Source organism: Lissotriton vulgaris, chromosome 3_1 (genome assembly GCF_964263255.1).
Source record: "Lissotriton vulgaris chromosome 3_1, aLisVul1.2, whole genome shotgun sequence".
Lineage (NCBI taxonomy): Eukaryota > Metazoa > Chordata > Amphibia > Caudata > Salamandridae > Lissotriton > Lissotriton vulgaris.
In genome coordinates this window covers 1,750,455,883-1,750,468,707 of record NC_141689.1, presented here as the reverse complement: position 1 = coordinate 1,750,468,707, position 12,825 = coordinate 1,750,455,883, and positions in this window count along the sequence as shown.

The following is a 12,825-nucleotide window of genomic DNA, read 5'->3' as shown; positions in this document are numbered from 1 at the left end:
ATAGTCGTAAAGTTTAAAGTTCTGCTGAGGTAGTTGACTTATGATCTGAAGGTGTCAATTGTAATATTGAATGAAGTCACCAACAAGAAGACGAAGATGACATCTGAGGAGAAAGGTCAACTTAACGGACGGCGAAAGAGACGAAGCAAGGAAAAGGCTGGAAGATTACCTCACGGGGAAAGTCCGTGGTGGGCGTCGAAGGGGCGTTCCACCTACACTGTGATTGTGTATTTTAGGGACAGCACCCCGGAGTGAAGATAGCAATTGGCAATTAGCGAAGGGAACAGCGAAGCGAATTGCTCAGAGGGAGCTCGGAGAGAAGGGCGAAGGGTAGATGACTTGAGCAGATGCGCTGAGAGAGATCAGAGCGCAAGAGAGCAGTAGGCCGAGGACCCTTAGAGAGCGGATGGGTAGGCAGAGAGGGTACTGCTTCTGAAACTTAAGTTACCTTTAGAGGCTAAGAGAGTTTGAACTTCTTTGGGAGTCAAACTGCTGACACCTTTTTAGGTTAGGAACTTGCGAAGTAGGGATGTCACTTAGTATAGAGTAGGGACAGATTTAACTTGATACTTTTCTCTTTCTGTAGATGACGCAAAGGAACCACTTCACATCGATGCTTTAAATTGCTGATTTTGGAATTGATTTTGTATTCTTTTTGTATACTTTTTGAGATTTATCCTAAGAGGATTGTATTCGCATTTAAATTTGACTTTTATATAAAACTTTCAAAACTTTATCAGTTGTAAGTGGTTCTTCAGAGTGGCGTCAGTTTATGGGGTTGATCTAACCTATGCGGGGTTTGTCTTTTACTCAATGACAGAAATCAAGCGATCCAAAAATTTCGAATGAGATAAGTTATTAAATTGATCATAAATTGATATCAAAATCTCATTCCACGCAGTTGGTAGCAGAGAAAGATGGTTTTCTTCTTGAGGAAGACAACCTAGGTCAGGTTTAGTTTACCCCAAGGTCCCTAGTCATCGACGACCAGAAGAAGAATCCCTGCCGAAGACGGTGTTGACGGTGTGTCGAGAGAAAAGCAGCAGAGTCGGTCGAGAGTGAGTATAAGGGTCATGCGTTGTAAGATTGCGGTGTTTTATGTTGTTCCTGTGTTGTAATGTCAAGCGGAGTTGAATGCCTGTAGTGTGATTGAGGGAAGGTTGTGAGCGCGCGCAACCGGATGAAATCTTAAGCTCCAGGGAAGGACTTAAGTGGTTCGGGTGTATCGAACACCCAGAGTAATTTGTCTACCATTGAAAGGGGATCATGAGGTCCCATTGATCGCCCGACAGACTGATGATAGGGGGAGCGTAAGAGTGAGTGAATGAGTAACGGACGCTGGTCGTACGTTTACTGTGTGTAAGTAACCTATCAGTTGAGGCGATCGTCCGACCGTCAGAGGGAAGACGTTTCGCCAGTTGAGGTAGCAATTACAGTTAGACTGTGGCCGTACAGTCAGAGAAAAGTGATCGCTTGGACGGAAGTAGTCATTTTTCAGTGTATGAATGAAAACGCATGCGAAATCGTGAGACGAGTTGAGAAAGAAGGAGAACTGCTGCAGAGGGAACGAGTGAAGTCAGCATAGAACCGCGCTGAGATTGGTTAGTTTGTCAGACGTCAGCGAAGAGTCGCGCTGAGATTGGTCGGTCAGTGTAGAGTCGCGCTGAGATAGGCCGATTAGCGAGAGCCGCGTAGGGATTGGTTGGTTTGTCATCGGGACATAAACAAGGAAGAGAAAGAGGAAAATAGTAGAGTAGCGAAAATGAAGTGTTTTAAGAGTTTAAGAGCAATCTTTAGGAGGAATGGAAGAAACTTATATGCCGGAGAAGAAGCTCCACCAGAAGGCACACCAGCTTATCATATGGCAGTAAATGTAGGCTTACACTCGATACTATGGATCTCCGAGTGGAATAAGCTAACTGAAGGGAATAAGGAATTGACGTTTCCGAGATTCGGAACGTTTAAGCTAGACGTGTTAAACGAACTGAAAGCGGTAATGCTTGCAACAAGACCTCTACCGAGGCCAACACAATTTGAAGCCCTTAGTGCATGGTTTAGAGCAGCACACGAAAAGAGCGTAAAGAGGCGCCAAGAAAAAGTGAGACGATCAGTAAAGGCGGTACAGGATGCCAAATGGGATGAGGAAGCTAAGAAATGGAGGGTGCAGAAGATAGAAGCAGACAAACTGTACCCGATGCTAGAAGTTACGGGAGAAAAGAAACCTCTAGAGGAAGATGAGGAAAGCGAGACAGAAGAGGATCTGATAGAGAGGCTATTAACAGATAGACCACCTCCGTACAGCGGAGGGGCCGCAAGTCCCATATTACAACAAGAGGACGGAGCTAGATGGGGGAATATAAATCGATCCCAGTAACAGAGTGGGATGCCAAGAAAGATGAGGAAGTACCTCAATCTAGTTCCGAACAGAGAGTAGTGGGAAGATTCGTGGTCCAGAAAATGCCAGAAACGCAACATGCAAGGTCCTATCAAATGCCAGATGCTCTACAGGTACCTGTTACCATAGGCCCTATTGTGTCAATCTACAACCCAGAAGGGGTCCAACAGGAGGAACAGGCACGATGGGACAGGGAAAGGGCAGAGATGGAGAATAGGAATACCATGATGAATCCTCAGAGACAGATACTAGCACCGATGAGTCGGAGTACCCCATTAGATGCCGCAACAGGTCCCTGGGTAGAACAAGGGGGTCAAAGAGGGCCAATGGATTTAAGGGGACCAAAACCGAAATCCCATAAGGAATTAAGGGAATACCTGAAAGAATGGGATACTGCCGAAGAGATTCGGAATAAAAGTTTAGAAACAGGAGCGGAATGGAGAGACCAGGATAACAGGATCCTCTCTCATTGTGGAGCTGGCGAAAGCAGCCCGGAGTGGGAGAGAGGGAGTCAGGAAAGCAGAGGAAATAATTGTCCTACTATCAGCGGCAATAGGCAAATGTGCGATGATAGGAGTGCAGGGTGTGGCGAAGTGCCTCGCGTCACCTTTAGTGAGGGGGAACGAAGGACGCAGGAGTACCGAAATACTTTCAGATGCACTCACCATACCCCGAGTGAAACAGTGCAGCATTGGAATCACGGGAACATCGAGAGTCGTGAAGGGTCTCGCCATGCATCCGGTGATCGCGAGCGAAGTCATGAGAATATAGGGAGTCGCGAAACGTCCCGCCATACTTCTGGTGATCAAGAACGAGATCACGGGAACATGGAAGACCGTAGAGGACCTTTCATTTTGTTGAGCGACACCAGACAGCAAGCGAGTTACAGTGGTTTAGAACAGAACGGTGGATCCTATCTCTTATCTGGAGAAACCGAGCCGAAAAGGCGCAATGTAGGGATGGGGGATGGAGTAATGTTCCACCACACCCCACGGGAAGATGGAAAGGCTTGGGATCTAGAGAGGTGGGAACAAAGAGATGGAAGGAAAACTCCTCATAACTCACCCGTGTTTAGGCGTAGGGCGCATAGTGGAGGTGAGAGGGGTATGAGCGAACCACCTAGGACTGACATACTGGGAGCTGAAATAAAAGCAAGACGGATTGATGTAATGAGTTTGAAATCAGACTTAGATGAAATAATTGATGGCACAGTGGCAATAGAGAGGTTAGAGTTGTACGCACCAGATGAAATATTGTTCTTATCCAAGGATGTTACTCGAAAAGCAAGAGCAGCTCATGAAAAACTATCCGAATTAGCAGAAAAGTATATGATAGATATGTCACGAACTAAAGCTTTACAGCCCAATCATAGGCTAAATTGCACAGACCGAGATCTGGATGAACGTAGAACGATTGGACTAAGAGTACACATAAGGGAACTAGTCATGTGTATTAGAATATGGAGAGATCTGGATAGATGGGAGGAAAAATGGTCTAAGAGGGGATCTGTCAGAAGAAGTACAATTGTGAAGTCTCAGGATACAGACCTAATGCGAATGGAAGCTTTCCCTTTGCGAGAAATCGCGAACGGAAACTACGTTCATGTACCTTGGAGTAGGGGGGATTTAGCGGCATTCACTAATTCTTTCCCGAAGCTAAGAGAAAACCCTGTAGAATGGTACAAGCAGGTAGAGAGGTTCGTGAAGATCTCTAAGGTACTGTGGATCGATTTGAACACATTGTTCGATATCGTAGTACCCGGAGATTTATGGACGGCATGTAAACTTAGTATTGAATGGCCTACTTGTGAGCCTCCGAGAGATACCCAGACAAATGGTCCGTCAGACAGAGTCATGGAAAAATACGAAAGAGTAATAACATGGCTAAAAGAGAAAATGCCGGTGCAAGACATAGACTGGGTTAAGATAGATCGAATGACTCAGGAGCCTAAAGAGACAGTTCACGAGTTCTATGAGAGGTTACTGAAAGCATTTAAACAATACAGTGGGTTAGACGTAATGGATCCTAAGGACATAGGACAGTTTGTGTCAAAGTTTGTTTTAGGATTAAGACCAGACATAAGCCTGATGATACAACAGCATTTGATCTGTTGGCAGAACAAACCTTTAGATGAGATTCTGAGATATGCAAGGTACTGTAGCGATGAAATAGATTCAAAGGCAAAGAAACTCAAGGAAAAATTAATGCTGGTACAAATGCAAGCAGCTGGAAAGGGTGGACAGCGGCAACAGGGAACAGGAACGCAAGCAAAGAAACAGAATAATCAGAGCAGAGATGAGGAAGAAAGACCGAGACCGAGAATGGATATTGCGACACTGAAAAAGACAACGAGGTGTCATCAGTGTAACGAAGTGGGACATTGGCGACGCGAGTGTCCTTACAATGTTGAAACAGGAGAATTAGATCAAGAGGAGGAAGAGGTACAGAATAACGTGGTTAAGGGAGCCGCAGCCCCGAAGGGAAAGTTTACCAAAGGGGGGACTCAGACTCCTCGAGCCCCGTTTCCTCAACCACCTCGCATTACAAATGGAGGGAAAACTTATAGACAGATGCCATTGTTCGTAGGAGGAGAAGAATGCTACTACGTTGATCCTCTTACAGGGCAACGAGTGAATAGGGAGGAAGACTGTACTCTAGGAGCAGCCCTGGAAGTAGATCAGAGAGGACCATACGTAGAGGCTGAAGTAGCTGGATGTCCTACAACCTTTTTGGTGGATACGGGGGCCACTCGATCCACGTTGAGATCAGCGGTAGTCCCAGGTTTACCAATATCGGGAGAGACGATTCAGGTGGTAGGAGTCGCAAACAAGAGGATGACTAATCCTCTGACCGAACCAGTGTCAGTAAAGATAGGGAATTACAGTGACGAACATCAGTTTGTGATCTGTGATTCTAGCCCTGTGTGTTTGCTAGGAAGAGATCTATTGTGTAAACTGAATTGCACAATACATTGCACACCTGAAGGAGTAGAAGTGCACACCAATGATGAGGATGCCGATTTTAAGGTTGTAAACTCGCAGGAGTGCGTGGAACTATATCCTACCTTAACACTGGAAGAGCTTCCACAGGATTTGAGGGAGAAAGTGTCAGCTGAGGTGTGGGATTTTACTGGAGAAGAAATAGGACGGATCAAAGGAGTAGAACCAGTAAAGATCTTGGTAAGACCCAATGCTGAGTATCCAAGAACTCCACAATACAAGTTGACTCCAGAGACGATTGCAGGAATAAAGCCTGTGATCGAATACATGATTAAACAGGGAATACTGAAGGAGATCGTGGGTAGTCCATGTAACTCCCCGATTATGGGTTTGCAGAAGCCTAGTGGAAAATACAGAATAGTGCAGGATCTTCGGAAGATTAATAATATTGTTGTCTCATGTTGTCCAGTGGTACCGAATCCATCAGTGATATTATTTCAGATACCATTCCAAGCTGAATGGTTTACCGTGATAGATTTGTGCCAGGCTTTCTTTTCGATTCCTTTAGATGAAGAGAGCCAGTATCTTTTCGCTTTTAAGCTGGAAGATCGCGTCTTAACATGGTGTCGTATCCCTCAGGGGTATACAGAAAGCCCATCGATCTTTAACCAGCTGTTAAAAAGAAATCTTGAAAGTCTAGTACTGCCCAAGAACTCGGTTCTAGTCCAGTACATAGACGACCTCCTAGTTGCGTCAGAAACTGAGGAAGCTTGCAGAGAAGACACCATAACCTTGTTAAATCACTTGGCCGAGAACGGACACAAGGTGTCTCCAAGTAAATTGCAGTATTGTAAGACTGAAATGCAATACTTGGGCCATAGGATTGAAAAGGGAAAGCGGAAGGTGTCTCCAGACAGAATAGAGGCGATCATGAAAATGAACGCGCCTACAACACAAAGAGAAGTCAGGATGTTTTTAGGTATGGTCGGTTATTGTCGGCAGTGGATAGCCAACTTCTCACTGAAGGCAAAACCTTTATTACAACTGATGCACAAAGGAGTAAGTGATCCGGTACCATGGGACAAAGATTGTTTGATGGCGTTTTTGCAGCTGAGGGAGGACTTATGTCACGCCCCGGCTTTAGGAATGCCTGATTACACAAAACCATTTTTGCTTTACTGCTGCGAAAGAGAGGGATGCGCATTAGCAGTTTTGGCCCAGATACATGGAGATGCGCGTAGACCAGTTGCGTATTTTTCGGCTACATTAGACCCAGTAGCCGCAGCGTTGCCCGGATGTCTCAAATCCGTAGCTGCAACGGGTGTCAGCATTGAACGTTCTGAAAGTGTGGTAATGGGTCATCAGTTAGTAGTGTACGTACCGCATTCTGTAGAATTGTTAATGACCAGGACTAAGACTCAGCATCTGAAACATAGCAGGCTCACACGCTATGAGCAAGTCATACTGGCTGCCGAGAATGTGACCCTAAAAAGATGCTCCGTCTTGAATCCTGCAACTTTGATGCCACTTCCAAACGAGATCGATGACGAAGTTTGTACAGATCATGACTGCCTTGATGTGACTGAACTATGCACCAAACCGAGACCCGATATCGTAGATGAGCCATTGACTGACCCCGATGAAATTTTCTTTGTCGATGGTTCATGTGTAAGAGACGATATCGGTCAGCTGAGAGCAGCTTATGCAGTTTGCACAATTACGAGAGTAATAGAAGCCGCTTGCCTGGAAGGAGTACACTCCGCTCAGGTAGCTGAAATTGTTGCTTTGACGCGTGCTTGTCTAGCAGGCGACAAACTTCGAGTCACCATATACACCGATAGCCAGTATGGTTTCGGGGTAGTTCATGATTACGGGCAGCTATGGTCTCAAAGAGGTTACATGACCTCCTCGGGTTCTCCCATTAGGAATGGAGAATTCGTGAGACTATTGTTAGAGGCATTGCAAGGTCCAGCAGCCATTGCAGTTGTTAAATGTGCTGCGCATACAAAAAATGTCGATTTTGTGTCTCAAGGTAACCGCTATGCGGATGAAGTAGCGCGTTACTGCGCAGAGCAGGGATATTCTCACACTGATGTAAAAGTGGGGGGAATCCAAGAAAGAACTGAATTGACAATGTTGTTGGATACTGTAGATACGTGGGATGAGCTAAGGAGTGTTCAGGAAAATGCACCAGATGATGAGAAAAAGAGTTGGGAAACAGCTGGTTGTTCTAGAAGTGAGATGAATTTCTGGATATCTGCAGATGGGAGAGCAGTTTTACCAAATGAACTTGTTAGTCCAATGGCAAGGAAATTGCATGGATCAGCACACATAGGTAGAGATGCTATGGTGAGAGTGTTCAGACAAACATGGTTTAATCCAAAGTTTAGAGTAGCGGCAGAAGCAGTGTGTCAGCGATGTGCGATCTGTCAGCAGCTAAACGTAGGAAAGAGAACACCAGTCACACTGAGTCACATTGGGAGGTCTGGGGGGCCTTTCAATAGAATGCAGCTTGACTTCATAGAAATGCCTAAATGCAATAGACTCAGATACGTTTTAGTGATTGTTTGCATATTTCCTAGATGGGTTGAGGCTTACCCTACACGTAGGTGCGATACACTTACAGTAGCAAAATTGTTACTTAGAGAGTTAATACCGAGGTTTGGGGTGCCATCCTCTTTGGAATCGGACAGAGGAACTCATTTTAACAGCGAAATAGTGAAGATGCTATGTTCAGCTTTGGGTATCGATCAGAAACTTCATTGCAGCTATCGACCAGAAGCTTCAGGGATTGTAGAGCAAATCAACAGTACAATCAAGTCCAGACTTGCCAAAGTTTGTTCAGCAACATCCCTGAGTTGGCCAGACGCACTTCCAGTGGTTCTTATGAGCATACGTAGCACACCAGATAGAAAAACAGGTCTCTCTCCACATGAAGTGCTAATGGGGAGAGCCATGAGATTGCCATCGGTTCCGACTGCAGCCCTAGTGAACATCACAGACGATTTGATCTTGGACTACTGTAAGGGACTATCTGATGCCGTTAATCCTGTGTCCCTCCAGGTCCAGGCTGCAGAGGTTCCATCAGCACAAGATTTGTGTCATGACCTGAGTCCGGGGGACTGGGTCCTGGTGAAAAAACACGTCAGGAAGAACTGCTTAGACGTGCGCTGGAGAGGACCGTTTCAAGTCATACTTGTGACGAATACTGCAGTAAAGTGTGGAGGCCTGCCAAACTGGATACATGCCTCACACACCCGAAGAGTGCCAACACCTCTAGAAGAAACAGCTCCTCTCTCGGATGAGAATCCGGCGGAAAGCGGAGAAGCCATAGAGGGGGAAAGCCAAGCTGTGGAGGTGATCGAAGAGGCTGAGATTGAGACGGAACAGGTCGACGAAGGTCAGGACACCAGTGAGACCGAAGTCGCCTCAGGAGAAGAGAGTAATTGGGAGATTGAATCAGATACTGAACAAGCAGAGAGTGACCAAGAGACAAGTCCAAGAACAAGGAGCGGGAGGACAAGGAGTGACGAAGCTAGTTGGCCGGAGAGAAGGAGAAGGCCAAGCTTAAAAGCAGATCAAGAAACAACTCTTGTCCCGATCGCTGAAGAGTCGGATCAGGAGGAGGAAACTACAGACTCAGGAACTGAAAGTCCAAGGAGATCGAGAAGGGTACGTGTGCCCTGCAGAAGGTACGCCACCCCAGAGTGGACTTATCTAGCAGATGTCTTGGGGACAGAAATCTGGGAGAGTGAAGAAAGTGAAAGTAATCGATCACGATCCATTTGTGGCAGTGGAGATATGGATGTTGACGCCTGGACTCGAGACTGAGGGGTTACTGACTTTCACACTTCCCATACCCCCATATTTGAGTCAAATTCAAGATCTAGTGCTAAATAGATTACAGTTTCCGACTTTTGGTCATCAAATTCCAGAGGAAGAAGAAAAAGTTATTCGTTTTGAATTATTAGAAATTGTTGTGAAAGCTGCAGGTGCGAGAATAATTGTTGATGCATAAAAGACTTTTGTATATGTTATGTTATGTTATGTTATAACAATTTATTATGCGCACAGCGACTCCAGCGAAGGAGCATCCTGGCGCAGAGACACGGAGCAGACATAACACAACAAGGCGAAAAGCAGCAAAGTGCTGAACCAGGGGAGCTAAAATAGAAAAGTTTTTATGGCTCTACGAAACGACAGCAAGTCCTCTATCTGCCGAATTTCAACAGGGAGGGTGTTCCAGATTAACGCAGCTCTCACCCTGAAGGAACGGCCACCCATCCTGCTGAGTCTAAATCTGGGGACAACAGCAAGGGCCTGACCTTGCGATCGAAGGTTGCGGGTAGGAACATAGAAGGAGATAGAGTCGGCCAAGATCTCAGGGCCTATGCCTCTAAGGATTTTAAAGGTCAAACACAGGACCTTGAAGAGAATACGCTTCCTGACCGGGAGCCAGTGCAGGGAGCGGATGACATGAGACACCGGGGAGAACTTAGGAAGTCCAACAATAGCTCTCGCCGCGGCGTTCTGCACCCGCTGCAAACGAGTTAGCTCGGCCTGGTTAGCCCCCGCTAGCAAAGAGCTGGCGTAGTCTAGGCGTGAGATGATAGTTGCCTGGACCACAAGCTGTCTGGTTGGGGCGTCGAAAAACTTAAGCACCGGCCTAAGCCCTCTTAAGAGACCGAAGCAACAGGCTGCGACCTTTTTGGTGTGCCCTATGAACGTGAGGCCAGCGTCTAGCCAGACCCCGAGATTCTTCACCTCCGACACTGGGGTCGGAGTGGGGCCAAGCTCCGAGGGCCACCACTGATCGCCCCAAAGCTCCACTCCCTTCCCGACAACCATCACCTCTGTTTTAGTGGCATTAAGCTGGAGACAGTTACCTGTCAACCAGCTGGCCACCGCCTTCAAGCCGGACTGAAACCTGGGGGCATCCTGTTCCGCATCCCCGCTGAGAGTAACCGCCAGCTGTGTGTCGTCGGCATATGAGACCATGGTTAGGCCCCACTGCCTAGCGACATCAGCCAGCGGTCTCACGTAAAGATTGAACAACGTGGGACTCAGCGAGGAACCCTGCGGAACCCCCATGGCCAGAGGCTGGAACCCGGACTTGAAGGGAGGGATGGCAACACAGAAGGAGCGGTTGTCTAGGAAGGAGCGGAACCACTGTAGCGCTATAAAGAAGAAGATAACCTAGCGCCGAGTGGAAAGAAGAATAAAATTAGGGATTACATTTAGAGGACGGAGAAGGGTTAGGGTTGTCTGTTGCTAAAAGAGAAAAAGACATTGTTGCAAAAAAGAGACTTTGTTGATAAAGAGCACTTTACAGACTGAGAAACCAAATAAAGAAAATAAAGACTTGCAAAGAAAACTTTTTCGCAAAAGAAGGAGTTACGCTGGTTGATAACATGGAGAACGGCAACCCAAACCGAAAAGCTAGATGCATAGCAGGTACACTAATAGCAGTAGTAATTTCTCTCATAATTACAGTAGTAACAATATCATACATAATAGGACATGAAAGCGATAAAGAAACAGCAGATGTAAAGCCTGTAACGACTTTGAGACCTGCTCTTGTGGGGAAGAACGAGGAGAGCAATGTTATACGTGAAAAGGCGTTACTGGCAGAAGAAGCTCGTAGATTACATGTAGACGAGTCACAGGGAAACTTTAGGTCAAACGCATATGCTAAACTATTGTACGAGTATATCGATGCCATGGAGGCCAAAGATTGCTATGTTTGTATGCAATTGCCGGCTTCTGTAGACGAAGGCATTAGATATCATCATCTTCCACTGACTTATGGGATAACATGTAGTTTACTGCTTAGCATATTTTATGGTAGAGAAGGATTTGAGTACTACTTTTCAAATTATGATTCGGTACTGCCTGAAGTTCCGAATTATAAACAAATGAATAAGTGGGACTATTACAAAAAGGAGGATAGATTAGCCAAATTCTTTCTTCCTTGGGATACACTAGATACTTCATATGCACGCAGAAATAATTTAACTTGCAAAGTGTCGGAGGTTGAGAAAAAGTTCATAGGACAAGTAGATGACAGATATAGAAGGCAGAAGATTCTGAAAATGTCAGGACAGTGGAAGACGGATTGGACCGAAGAAGAGAAGGCACATAAAAGGAAAGGTAGCAATGGTCCAATAGCATTGGATAGAACGCAGAAAGGAAAGTTATGTTTAACTCGAAGCAAGACGTATTATGAGAGTGTATTTGTAGGTGAAGTGAATTGCGAACATGCTTTTAGATTAGAATACTATACGAAAGATTTTATGAAAGGAATGCAAGCTATTCCGAATGTGTATTTTGTATGTGGAAGAAATGCCTATGTAAAACTACCTGACAATTGGTATGGTTCGTGTTAATTGGCAATTGTCTTCCCCAAAATATATCATGCAAAGGATTTAGCGATCATAGAAGGAAAGGCTTCGAGGAGAGTGAAAAGGGAAGTAGGAGATGCAGAAGTAGTAGGAGATGTATTTGGAGCAATGTTTCCTATGTTAGGTTTAATACTTAACGATGTTAAGATCAGGAGACTAGCTACAGTTGTAGATAGATTATCTGCAAGTACTGCAAGGTCATTAATGTTAGTAGAAGGCGAGATGCAGTCGATTAGAGCAATGGTTCTTCAGAACCGACTTGCTTTAGATGTACTGCTAGCAAAAGAAGGCGGAGTTTGCAAGGCTTTGAAGGTTCAGGAATGTTGTACTTATATTCCTGATAATTCAAAACCACTTGAGAAAGTCATACAGAACATTACACGGATTCATAAAGAAATCGAAGATTTATCAAAAATAAACGTTTGGGAAAAAGTAGGTCATGGAGTAGGAAAGGTTGGGAGTTGGTTTGCCAACCTTGGTAAAAGCATAGTGTGGTATATATTAAAACCTGTATTGATAGTATTAATTTGCATAATCACATTGTTAGGTTTAGTTAAATTGTATAAATGGTATAGGTCGAACCGGTTACAAAGATCCATGAGAGAGCAAGAAAGGAGATTAGCTGCTTTACAAGATCAACAGTACAAAAGCTTAAGAGCTCTCGAAACGATGAAAAGAGGGAATATTGTAACTAGTTCTGTGTAGAGATGTTATTCAAATTGTATTTAGTGATGACTCCTAAAAGTCATCAAAGGGGGGACTGAGAGAGCGCAAATTTGAATAAAAAATATGTATGAGCCATATTTACAAGCACATCGTATAACGTAGGAATGAAATGTATATCGTAACGTGAAGTTGACACTTATAGCATAAAGTTAACCGATGTAATCAACGTAATATAGGAAATGTAACTGTATTCACTTTAGAACATGCATTAGATTTAGAAGGCCCGTATACGTAGAGGGCTAATGTAGAAATGTGTAGAAATGTTTACGAAATGTAGAACGTGCAAAGTAGAATTCATGTACGTGTGTAGCTTTAAATGGAGAAACGGCGTGAAATGTAACATGGAGAAATGTGCAGAGAGAAT